The 12,868-nt window shown below is 42.1% G+C and overlaps 1 long non-coding RNA gene across 1 annotated transcript; it reads right to left on the bottom strand.

Moving 5' to 3' along the window:
* Nucleotides 1–4,838: 4,838 nt before the first annotated feature.
* LOC125942988 (uncharacterized) lies at nt 4,839–12,606 on the bottom strand. The gene is made up of 4 exons (XR_007465464.1): nt 12,268–12,606; nt 11,320–11,423; nt 7,447–7,665; nt 4,839–5,159 (listed from the first exon to the last, which is right to left on the bottom strand). It is a non-coding gene; the product is annotated as an uncharacterized LOC125942988 (long non-coding RNA).
* Between the last annotated feature and the right edge of the window lie 262 nt (nt 12,607–12,868).

The raw sequence follows: 12,868 nt of genomic DNA, 5'->3' as shown, positions 1-12,868 counted from the left end.
TCCAATTCTAACGCATTAACTACGACTGTCAACGTGAAATGGTTTCTTCCGCAATTTTCGATACAGTCAATGAATGAATTATTTAATAAAAGAGAGTAATTCTAATATTACCACGCGTCACACTGGAAAGGCAGTTGTTAAATTAAGATGGTAGGCTCATACTGTGGCTGACAATGACTTCGTAGGAGGAGGCTCTCCTGATACCTTCGAGTAAACCCCTTTTAACAAAGATATATGTGGACCAAAGTTGCGGTCTCGTGATATCAGTTCTGATTATGGCATTAGGTGCTTTTCCTAGAGGACTGATATCACAAACGTCATTCATAGCAACGTGAAAGGTCAGTAAAGTGACAGGTGACACTATGGCTCGGAGTATTCTTTACATAGGTCAGTGCGATGTCCTAATCGTGAGGAACACGGCATGCCAGCGGTAACACTTACGTATTTTCGCTGCAGTCTTTCATCTTTCGTTTTTCTGATTCCCGGCAAAACTCGTGCTGAAGTGCTAAGGCCACGGGTTTTAACCCCAACAGTCGTTGTTGCTTGTGGTGTAGGTAATTACATTGATACACACATTAAAGAGCACTTCATCAGTGCCCCTATGAAATTTTGTTTATGCACTATAATTCACAAAGCGTCATCAGAGAGTGCTTTACCGCAAGAACTTATCAAAACGGTTCTTTGTCAGAGAAGATGGGAGAAATTAAAATGCCGCCTTACCCTGCCACGAGGCGAGCTTCATTGGCAACTTGGACAACCTCTTTCTTTGCCCCGTTTAGCATCAACAAGCGACATTCTTCCCGGTCTTCTAACATAATGGGGCCGAGGAACCGCTCCCCTTTACGTCACGAGCCCCGCCTCCTTTTCTTTTGTGTTCTTCCTTCTTGCGGTGCGGCGCACTTCTAGGGGTGGCTTCGCGCGCTTTACAATTGATTTACCGAACGTCATGTAACATAATCGGTGACGTTGCAGAAAGTCCGTCTGACGTAGAGACGTTTATACCTGTGATTTTGATTCTCCGGCAGGAAATGGGGATCGCTCGAGAAGATGGGCGCACGCATAGTTTCCTGCAAAAATGTCTAGAGATAACGCTTGCGCTAATGTCTACAGGCAGCTGCAAGCATGGTGCTATATCAAGGCACATGCATTTGCCTAAAATTCGCCCTTCTGGCTTCAAGCGGCTTTGCGATTTTGCAAGTGGAACGCTTTCAATAAAATATTGTGTCGTAAATACAACAATCCACAGTAATGATGCAAGGCACGCAGAGTCATATTGCCTTCAGTTTTTAGAAATGCAGGATAGCTTCTAAATTCAAGCAGATAAAGACAGATAGAGCGAAGAAAATTAGTCGCAAGATAGTTTCAAGCCACAAGTACGAAGATCAAACAAATCTATGTGATAACCATAATTTCCTTTCTAGCTGAACGACTGCAGTGCCAAAGTTGTTTCTAGTAATTATAGTAAAAATTTCAATAGGGGCACGGACTTTCGTTTGAAGTTTCAGCTATGTTCGCGCAATGTGCGGGGTTTGATAATTTGCCGAGACGCGCTTGCCTCTTTGTAATGCACAAACCTGGTAACAGGCCCTTTAACGAACTCCAAGTGATCTGTTGATTATTATTATTATTATTATTATTATTATTATTATTATTATTATTATTATTTACTGGCGTCCCCTTTTAAATCGGAGCGGTGATATATATACACCAAAATTAGTGCGGAGCGCTCCCACACGGTGACCCCCGTGTTTGCAGTACGGCAGTTGGAAATTTCACCACGAATAATAATTTCATTAGTTTGTGCTGACTGTATATAATATGCTTTCGACAGCGATTTCGGTGGGTGTCTTGCTGGTGAGGAGCGATATGTAATTAAAGGTCATGTTACTTGATCACAATCATACACGTCGCAGGATAGAAAAAACAGAGTGACTTCTGGAGAACGGGTTTTCGCCAGGAAAAAGGTTCTTCGTATTGCCGGTCCTTTTCCTAGCTAAACATTGCATTCAATGCTTTTATCGTAACGAAAATCTCAGTAACGAAAAAATTACTGGCGACTACTCCACTGTACATTGTCCTATTCAGCAACAATGGAGCCGAATTACAACAAATGAGCGAGGACCTCAATCGAGAAAGTGTAAGAATTGGGTTGAAGATGAATATGCAGAAGACAAAGATAATGTTCCATAGCCTGGCAAGGGAACAAGAATTCAGGATCGCCAGTCAGCCTCTAGAGTCTGTAAAGGAGTACGTTTATCTAGGTCAATTACTCCCAGGGGACCCTGATCACGAGAAAGAAATTTACAGAAGAATAAAATTGGGTTGGAGTGCATACGGCAGGCATTACCAAATCCTGACTGGGAGCTTACCACTGTCGTTGAAATGTACAATCATTGCATTCTACTGGTGCTAACATATTGGCCAGAAACTTGGAGGTTAACAAAGAAGCTCGAGAACAAGTTAAGGACCGCACAAAGAGCGATGGAACGAAAAATCTTAGGACTAACGTTAAGAGACAGGAAGAGAGCGGTGTGGATCAGAGAACAAACGGGAATAGCCGATATTCTAGTTGACATTAAGCGGAAGAAATGGAGCTGGGCAGGCCATGTAATGCGTAGGATGGATAACCGGTGGACCATTAGGGTTACAGAATGGATACCAAGAGACGGGAAGCGCAGTCGAGGTCGGCAGAAAACCACATGGGATGATGAAGTTCGGAAATTTGCAGGCGCAAGTTGGAATACGCTATCGCAAGACAGGGGTAATTGGAGATCGCAGGGAGAGGCCTTCGTCCTGCAGTGGACATAAAATATAGGCTGATGATGATGATGATGATGACTCCACTGTACTGGAAACAATACGCACTAGGTTGGCTTCGCGTAACGCCGTTCCTCTTTTTTTAATAGTGGTGCGTGATAGCTGGGACACCCTGTATAGGTAGGGTTCTTCTAAAGAGTACAGAAGGTAAAACGACTGTGTGAAGTGACCAGCGAGTATGTTAGCGGCGAGGGTGTCGAATTTGAAAGAAAGATAATGCGGTACTGATAGTCGCAGGAATTTGAGGCAGCGCTGTGTGTTCGCCGGTTGACGTGTCATTGTAGGTTTTTCTTTTCGTGGAAGGGGCCTGGACGACAGAGAGGGAGGGGGCAGTATCTGCTCCGCTGGAGGTCAGTGCACCGTCGTGTCGGAAATAAAGAAGCAAAGTAGCGACAGAAAAATGGTGCTCCTGGGACAAAAACAGGCTATATATATATATATATATATATATATATATATATATATAGACATACATATATTCCACTCCCAGGGTGGGAACACTCCCAGGGTGAGTTCTAGTTGCAAAGCATAAATACCCCAGAAAGTGGATGGGAAAACAGCTCCACGCCCAAGTAACGCAAAATGTTGCCCTAACGTTCTCTGAATGTGTACAAATGTCGGCGTATAACGTTGCCTACATGCTGCTAATGTCCTCTTTTTTGATCGCCAGACAACGTTGGGCCGTAACGTTGTGGCAGCGTTAAGCAGCACATTCACGACGTTAACATAACGTTAACAGAACTTCTTTGCAACGTAATGTGGATGTTGCCTTTTGTCACTTGAGCTTTCAGGCAACGTACGTATGTGACGTTCAAGCAACACTCATCTGACATCGCAGAATATTTGTTGACATACATAACAGCAGTGCTGTCAACATGACACGGCTGACAGCACTGCAAACCCTTAAATTTATATTTGCTCGACAGATAATTTACTCTAGTAGTTTTCATGTTGCATATGCATGAAAATGTGAAACAAGAATTACTGAAAAACAGCGTTTTTTACGTATATATCTTGTGTAGCTTACCAAGATATCTGTGTACCTTACCTTGTGGTACGATACACTATGTATGTAAAAGAATGCTGTTTTCACCAGTTCTTGTTTACATTTTCATGCATATACGAGATGAAAACTACTAGAATGCATTATCTGTCAAACAAATATAAATTTAAGGGTTTGCGGTGCTGTCAGCCATGTAATGCTGACAGCACTGCTGTACGGGCACCTCATCTGTCTTGCACTATATATAGTACCTAAGCCAGAATCTTTAAAGTGTTTCACATGGTGGTTTGCCTGACTTGTCTTGCTGTTGTCCATAGCACAGCATATAAATGCTAACTGCAAGTAAAAGTGCACAATGCAAAGCTGCGAAGTGGTTCATAAGAACAATTTTTCATTTTGGCTATAACAGCAAGAGAAGCAGCATGCACGTCCAATGTGCAGAGGTTCTCGTATAAAGGTTCTCGCAGCAGGAAATAAATATGTTCCACAAATGTTCATTTCCTTAAACATATCATTTAGGCTTAGACCACAGAAAAAAATCAGTCTTTGCTTCCGACTTGTTGCTGTAAAAATAATGTGTCGGTAGCTGCATGTGCTTTCAAGAAATTGCATAATAGCCAACATCAGCTGTTAAGAACAAACGCTAGTATGTAGGAATTGTTTGTGCAGGAGGAATATGTGGTGGTTGAATACGCACCCATGAATATGCATTGGTCCACCTTTAATAATAGTGAATGCCATAGACAAAATTGGTTATAATGTCAAACCATGCATTTATTTACTGTCTGCTTACATCATCCTGGCAAACAAATGACACTTATATAACAGTAACTTAAAAACTGATAACACACTGATAACACACTTAAGTATATTTTCTATTAAACATCAAGGTCTTCTATCGCATATTAAGACTATACTAACAGCTACAACTACAACACAATATATTTTGCCTTCCTATGTAGGTCAAACTTCGAAATTTTTTGCTTTTTGTAGAGTTCCCTTATTTCAATGGCAGAACACAATTTATACTTCTTAATAACAGCACAAATACTGTCCTTCACTTTGCAATGTACAACACAACACAGTAACACTGCGGTTGGATACTATCTCCTGCCAAGCATCCAGCCGGTCTTTTTGCCTAAGCTTGCAGACATGGCAGCAAGTGTGAAGTAGTCAACACAGCCCAAGGTGTAGAGTAACAGAAAGTCATCCAAGCACTGACAGCCAGCCATCACTTTTGCAGAGGATGGCCAGCAGCACAAGTGATGCACACATGCCTCCCTCGGTAGCTTCACTTGCATCCAGACCTCACTGGTTTCCAAGTCAATAATGCGGTAACCTGCAGAGACATCAATTACATCAAACTATAAAGTGCCATCTGAAACACTGAAGTAAGCCATGTTTACTGTGAAACCAGGCTATAAATATGCTTACAAACAACTTAAGCTTCGCATAACTGTGAAACAAACAATAGTGACTTTACGCAGGAGAATAATGCAAAACATCAAAAGCAAATTTCAGTAAAACCTAACCATTATAGCTATAAGTTTGGACACAAGAGCAAGGAAAGCACAATAAACAATACCCACAACTTCCTTTATTGCGCTAAGCAGTTAAGACGTTAGTATCAATATATTACTTTAACATAAAGCTTCCTTGCAATGCCACGGCTGCTTGTTACATCGAGTTCAGTTTTGGAAGAAAACAAAAATTACCAAATGATGTGAATGCTCTACCACGGTACCAAAACCACATTTCATTCGTGATGAAAGTTCCAATGAGTGAGTGATAAATTTGACTTGTTGGTACAACATAATGGTGAATTGCAGCACAGATATTGACGACCGAAAAGACGAGACAATAGACGTGTGCTGGCTTCCAACAAAAAGCTTTTATTTTCAGCGACCCATGTTTATAGCCGTCACTCATCACATTGCACACGCGCAATTCACACCCTTAGGAAGGTCAACTCTGATAAGTGTACAGATGCTGACACACACAGAGCCAAGTCGCGCAATCTTTTCAGCTTCAATAATTTCCCGTGTTAGTTGATCACCGCTTCTGCTGACAACAGTACACCGCGCAAACAATGGTTCACAGGCACACGAACTGCAACATGCAAGCCAACTATCATGCATGTTTTTCTTGACATTGTATGAGTGTTCTCTCAGCTGGTCATTGATACAGCGTCCTGTTTGGCCTATGTACTGTTTACCACAAGAAATACGGGTACAGTAATTCATGTTGCTAACATAGGTGACGAACAGATTTTTGTGCTTTTTGTTACACTTGTGAGCTGCGCTGAAACATTTCCTTTGATTACACAACTTTATAAGCTTCTGAGGTGCAAAGAAGACAACTTTAACTTTAGAACGATCTGCAGTTTTCACGATACTGTGAGACAGCTTATGAATATATGGTATGACAGCCACTTTAAGTCAGATGGAGTGATCACATGGCAACCACTCGGTGCATGCACTTTTCAGAGTAGAGGTCATGCGGTCACTGCATCTGACAGACATAAAACTGGCCGTCATACCCTACATTCATAAGCTCTCACAATATCAAGAAATTGCATATCATTCTAAAGTTGTGTAATCAAAGGCAATGTCACAGCACGCCACACATATGCAACAAAACACCAAATTCCGTTTGTCACCTGTGTTAGCAACGTAGTTTATTGTATCCCCCTTGTGGTAAACAGTATATAGGTCAAATGGGACGCTGTATCAATCACCGGCTGAGAGAACACTCATACAATGTCAAGAAAAATGTGCGTGACAGGAGGCTTGAATGTCATTGCAGTTCGTGTGACTGTGAACCGTCGTTTGCTCAGTGTACTGTTTCCAGCAGAAGAGGTGATCAACTAACACGTAAAATAATTGAGGTGGAAAAGATTTCGCGACTTGGCTCTGTGTGTATCAGCACACCTACTGTACACTTGTCAGACAGAGTTTACTTTCTTCCTAAGGGTGCGAATTGCACATGTGCAATGCAGTGACTGACGGCTATAAAGATGGGCCAGCAAAAATAAAGCTTTTTGTTAAAGAGTTGCCGCATGTCTCTCGTCTTGACTCTTCTGTTGTTGCCTACATCTGCACTGCAATTCAGTGCCTGAACGACCGGCTACGACTACGCTACAGGTGTTGCATATCGGGAGAAGGGTTGAACATTGCTCTACACTGCAAAAGTTGTCGTTGCTATCCGCAGATGACGAATACGGAAGTTCTGGCCGTGGAAAAACCAATTTAGAACGCGAGCTTTTGGAAGCGGTGTTAATCGAAAATTCTGGACCTGATAAGTAGGTTAGCGCCACTTCGCAGGCACTTTTAAACAAAGAAATTCAACTCATGAGTGGCCACAAATAAGCTGGTTTGTTAATTCTGCTTTTGTTTCTTTTTAAAAACGATAGTGTTTCTTGGGCTACCTAAACGCGAAAAACTTTGTCACTCGATTCAACCGCTCGGCCAAAACCAAGCATGAGAACATGATTTTTTCTCCTCAGGGGCACCACATTTCGAAAGATATGCACCAAATGCATCTGAAAAGTTAATCATTTCGGTGCAATACATGTATTGTTACAAACATTACAAAAACAAACTTGAAAAAATGTGAATGATACTTACTACCCACAGCTTCCAATTTATCGGGGCTCAATGTCGGCTTCTCAACAGCATTGCCGTCCTTCAAGCACCGACAAGGAGCCCCTGTGACGCTCCTACACCAAGCGCCATGGCTCCCCACATCAGTTATGCCAGTTCTTTGCAGAACAGGGAATCCCGGCGATGGCACTGGAGCAGGCCCCAGTTATCGTTGCCAATGTATACAACATTTCCTAGGTGTACCTGCAATAAAAGATGGCAGAGACACATTAAGACTGCTTACGTGTGGGAACGTGAAAGCACCTTTACTCAACCAAATGGCTGCAATGTGACGTGCAGTGTGACACGCACTAGGCACACCTTAAGTCAGCCAGAACCAAAGAGCTGCCGTGGCATAAGGGAAGCGTGCTCCTTTCACACTCCAGGTTCTATTCCCACCCAGTCTGCACAACTTTCTTACTAAAGCAATTAATTTGCTTTGTTTACATTAACCTACCTAAATTTGACGTCACTCCAACCGTTTTGATGTGCTTTTATTGCTTGTGCAATAGGCCATCGGTTTTATGTCAATAAGTGCTGGTAGCAAATAGAAGTATGTCTAACCGTGCGATAAATGTAACCGGAAATGGCAGGTACGTCCAGTGGCATTAGTGTAGGGGCTGCACACAACATTATAGAGCTTACCCTGTTTCAAATTTATTTTAAAGAGCAGTTTCAGTGAGCCCAAGTAGAGTCTTTCAGCTTTTTGCAGTGCAGAAACAGGTACAGTTTGTGCCAGCCAACCAGATGAAGAGCTCTCCTAGTAACTCTCTAATCACCCTCTCAGCAATTAGTGATAGCCAAAATACAGCTTGTATCTGTACAACTGACACATGTCCCATTTCCTTAATGTGGTATTCGTCACTGATTTTGATGGTCACTTGGTTGCCATAGATGAACAATCGAAATCTGGCGTGCAGCACCAGTCGTGTCAGTGCATCGTCAAGTGGCACGAACATATTTCTCCCTTGAGTGAATTATGGTGCTCCCCTGGGCACATGTTGAGGCACCAGCCAGTCTGCCCCATGTACATTCGACCGAATATATACATGATGAAAGGAACAGACTATGTTACCCCTGACGAACACAAGACAAATTGGGTTGCATCTTTAACTCAGCAAGCCTCAATTCTCATGTGGACTGCTATGCACGCACAATTCTAGCGAAAAATAAAGTAGGCAGGATATGCACGACAGTCCGCAAGTGAATTGAGAAAGGCGAGCAGGCAAGGGAGGTATGCTTGGGTAAAGATACCACCAAATTTGTCTAGTGTGTATGAGAGGCAGCTCACTGTATTCCTTTCACACCTGGTCAAATTTACACTGAGCAGACTGGCCGGTAACTAAATTTGCCAAATAAATGCCCATATTTCACTCAAAAGACCAGCATGCTCGTACAGTTTGGCCGTGCATTGCCGCGATAGGACTTCAGGCTGGATTAAGATCATCTGTTTTCACCTACGGTGAAAAATTGACACGAGAGATCAGTGAAGCATACCACATAAACAAGACATGTGAGCCAGACCCCATGATCAATTCATGAAACAAAAGGCGTCCTTTCTAGATGACAAGTGATTGAAGTTAGTCTGCGCCCCCCCCTATATTTACTTTCCTTATTACACAAATACCATTTATTGTGATTTTATGCCTTTATATGACAACTTACGCCTTCCCCCTGAACGAAATTGTGCACAACATAAGCACACATCCAGTGTTGCTATTTTTAATCCTTCCATCAAAATAAATGGTCAGTTAGCAGTAGTCATGTTGTATGGTACCCTTTTCCTCCCCATGTCAATTCTATCCTGAAACGTTACATGAACTGATCGGCAAACTCATAAGTACACTACAAATTTCACCTAGCAAACACGGCTGGTTCTCAGAAAATGCACAAATACGGTGATAGGTATCTGTTGGCATACTGTAGCAATAGTAAGTGCCAGTTAGCTTCGACACTAGACAGTTTTAGTATAGCATATGCAACTAATAGCGTACGCCTATTCGCTATAGTACAGTGTACGCTAAACAGCACACATTTATTACAGTTTTAGTTGGCCTGCGAGATCTGATCTCAGAGGCCATATGCCATTGTCGCACCTATCTCTCGACTTCACTGACAGGTGGCGCTGACATATCTCGAAGGTTTCCCTCGTTAGGCTTCGTGTCGTTCGAAACGAGAAGCGATCTCGAAAACTCCACAAAGTTAGCCATATTACACTGTTGTCAAAGCGGCCTGAGGGTAAGCGAAAGCTGTTTACACAGTCATTTGCTACGAACGAAGCAAATTCTGCAAAAGCCGTGCCAAATTCAATTCCAAGCGGGCAGCGGGGACCACCGCCATGTTTAACGTAAACTATGCAAACCACGCACAGACGGTAATGCTAAATCTGAGAAATAGCATGCATACGCCATCGGTCAGATAGCGTTGTGCACATGCCTAGTGATGACCCACAATTTTATAGCGTACGCAATGACATAGCGTACGCTAAACTAAAACTGTCTACTGCTGCAATACTTCAGCTGTCAGGCATCTACAGTGCTTAAGACACTACATAAGTGTAAGTGCACAACAAAAACAAGCGGCGCATCAACCATAAATTTGACTTGAGAGTAGTGACAACATAGGCTGTTTCGTGTTGCTAAAACACTAGCCAATATATAGAAAGTATATGCACAAGTATACATACCTATAGATATTTGCCTACCTAACTTAAAACTATAAGAGTTGCAGTGCATATGATGCTTGTTCTAGACACTGGTATTTTTGACAAAAATAGTCTTAGAATTAGATATAATGCTTTTTCAATTCATCCAGCCAGTAAATGAAGTCGTACACATATTATAATTTGGACTTGCAGGTTGAACATATTCTGACCTGAGCAGCACCAAGCGGAATGAATAGACCGAATGCCCACTGTGCTGACCAAATGCACAGGATGAAACAGAAAACATGGAAAGGGACCCCAAAGTATTAGAAATACTTCTTGACAGCTGTAGAATTAGGGCTTGTTGATTGATTGTCACTATTAAAATTACACTAAAGCCAATCAGAATGTTCTGCATGGTGTAGTTAAAATCAAATTCATTTGACGAGCAACATTGCAATAACCAGCAAACATGGCAAGAGCAAGCAGACATGTGCGAAACAGTGTGCTTTTTTAATAATAGAGCATCAATACAATGAACAGACTCGCAACTGCTACAATGCCTACTTGTATGAATGGGGATAGCTTGCCAAGAATATAAAAAAAATGGGAGAAAAAAGCAAGCTTACTAGAAAATACTTCAGAACTGTAGTAACTGCAGCACAGTGAATACTGGCCTTAATGTATCATTTCAAGAAGTTTAAGCTCATAAAATGTGTATTTTCCAGTGGCAGTTATTCTTGGAACAAGACAGAAATAATCGTGAATATGAATGTTAAACAATGGTAAGCACACTGTGTGCTTACCCCTATGACATATTTGGCCCATTGCACTTTGAATTCTTATATGCACAGAAGCTGCACAAGAATGTAGTGTAAACACTAAAAATTCGGAAATAAAACCCTACAGCATAGGAAACAGTTTCAAAAAAAAAGAAAACCAGATTGAAAAGTGATAGATAGAGTGTAAGCAAAATTAAAATGCAACTTGCAGCCAAGCGATTGATGCAAGAAAAAATACTTAACATCAGGACATGTTAGGTCTACTTTTATATAGAACACAATAAGGTGTGCATAACACCTATGAACACAAATAAACAGCAAGTTGCATAAATATTTGGCCTAATTAGTAAGCTGTGTTGACTAATGTCGATTAACTTATCCACAAATGATACCGAGATGCTACTTTTTGGAACACGTACACTACATACATACCTGACCCGACCATCCAGATTACACGTTGCACTACGGCAGGCATAGCCAAGGGGTCTGGTGGCTCCTCCATTATGTGGGCACTGTTGTGGGTCACAGCCTCGCCACTATAAAATAAGTTTTGTGTTAACTTATAGCACTGGCACGTAGCTTTATAAAGCTGTCAGATTGTCTACACATGCATGGAGGATCTAAATATAGTCACAAAAACAATGTTTGCATTATTGCAGGGTGGCAACAGAGCACAAAGTAGAAGTCACTGATGAATGTCTTGATAATGGGGACCCTTTGATCACAGTAAAATTATTGACACGCAGCAGCACATAGCAAATAAATGTTTGCTTACAAAAACCATTCATTTTTTTTCATGACTCAGTTTAACTTTCCCCTGTCATGTTTAGTTACGTATAAGGTATGTCAAAACATCTTGTCTTAAAAAGTAAGTTGCACTAGTAGCAAGCTGTGATTGCTTAATTTTTTTTCTCTCTAAAACTGTCGTAAACCGTAAACTTCGTACGCAGATATTATTTGCAACGTCGAGGCAAGGAAACATGGCAAGGAAACAAGTTTCCTTGGACAAGTAGATATGAAACAAGTTTCCTGGCCATGTAAGCAGGGAAACGTCATTGCAATAAGAATCGGTGAAGAGGCAAATGAGTCGTTATTATGTAACTTCAGCAGAAAAGCGGGAGCTCACGCGCAGCACGCACATGATGAACACGATTATTTTCGAACGTTATGTTTCTCATCGGAAGAAAACGCTTATCAAGATTATCAATTTCGCATCGAAGCAATAAACTTGCGTAACTAAGTGCTGACAACCAGCGTTCAGCAAGCATCAGCACAGGTATCACTGTTGTCGCGGGACTTCTATTTCATACGCTCGCGCACGCTATGCACACACGAGAAGCTCACACAACACGCGTGTAGTTAGCCAGCACGATTACTTACCTTTTGAATGGTACGACGCGGTCCCGAAGCGCTCTCCAAGTTGCCGGTTGTGCGTCGACGATGTTACTCCCCGCATACATGCCGCTGCGTAGTGGACGAGCTGAGGCGCGCTAACACACATCATTTCTTTGCTACGTCCACCCAACTTTCCACAACGAGAACAAAGAGGCCGCACTCCACGGCATAAAAGCGTTGGGCCACATTTGCCTGGCGCGCCACGCATACGGCGAGTTTGCAGCATGACACAAGGTATCTTCAGGCACTTCTGTGCACGCTAACTGCGACCCACTTCATAACAGCAAACACAAAAACACACGATCAAGCAAACGCGACGCTCGTAGCACCCCGCACGTACGACCGCCATCACAGAACACGGAGGAAAAACAATAGCGCCACCTCCATACTTGTGAGAATGTTGTGGCCTCTGTGATGACAAAAATATTAACCAGTACACTCGCATACTAAAATTTTGTGCCGCGTTACACACAACTACGTATAGATGTTGCGAGACAACATAACCGTAGAACAATCTATATTTTACACTATAGTTTAGCGTAGAAACAAATTTTATAACATATTTTACCTTTGAATTGCTTCCGCC

Source organism: Dermacentor silvarum, chromosome 2, assembly GCF_013339745.2.
Source record: "Dermacentor silvarum isolate Dsil-2018 chromosome 2, BIME_Dsil_1.4, whole genome shotgun sequence".
In the NCBI taxonomy this organism is placed as follows: Eukaryota; Metazoa; Arthropoda; class Arachnida; order Ixodida; family Ixodidae; genus Dermacentor; species Dermacentor silvarum.
Note: the sequence above shows the minus strand (reverse complement) of the source record. Positions and strands in the feature narration are given on the sequence as shown.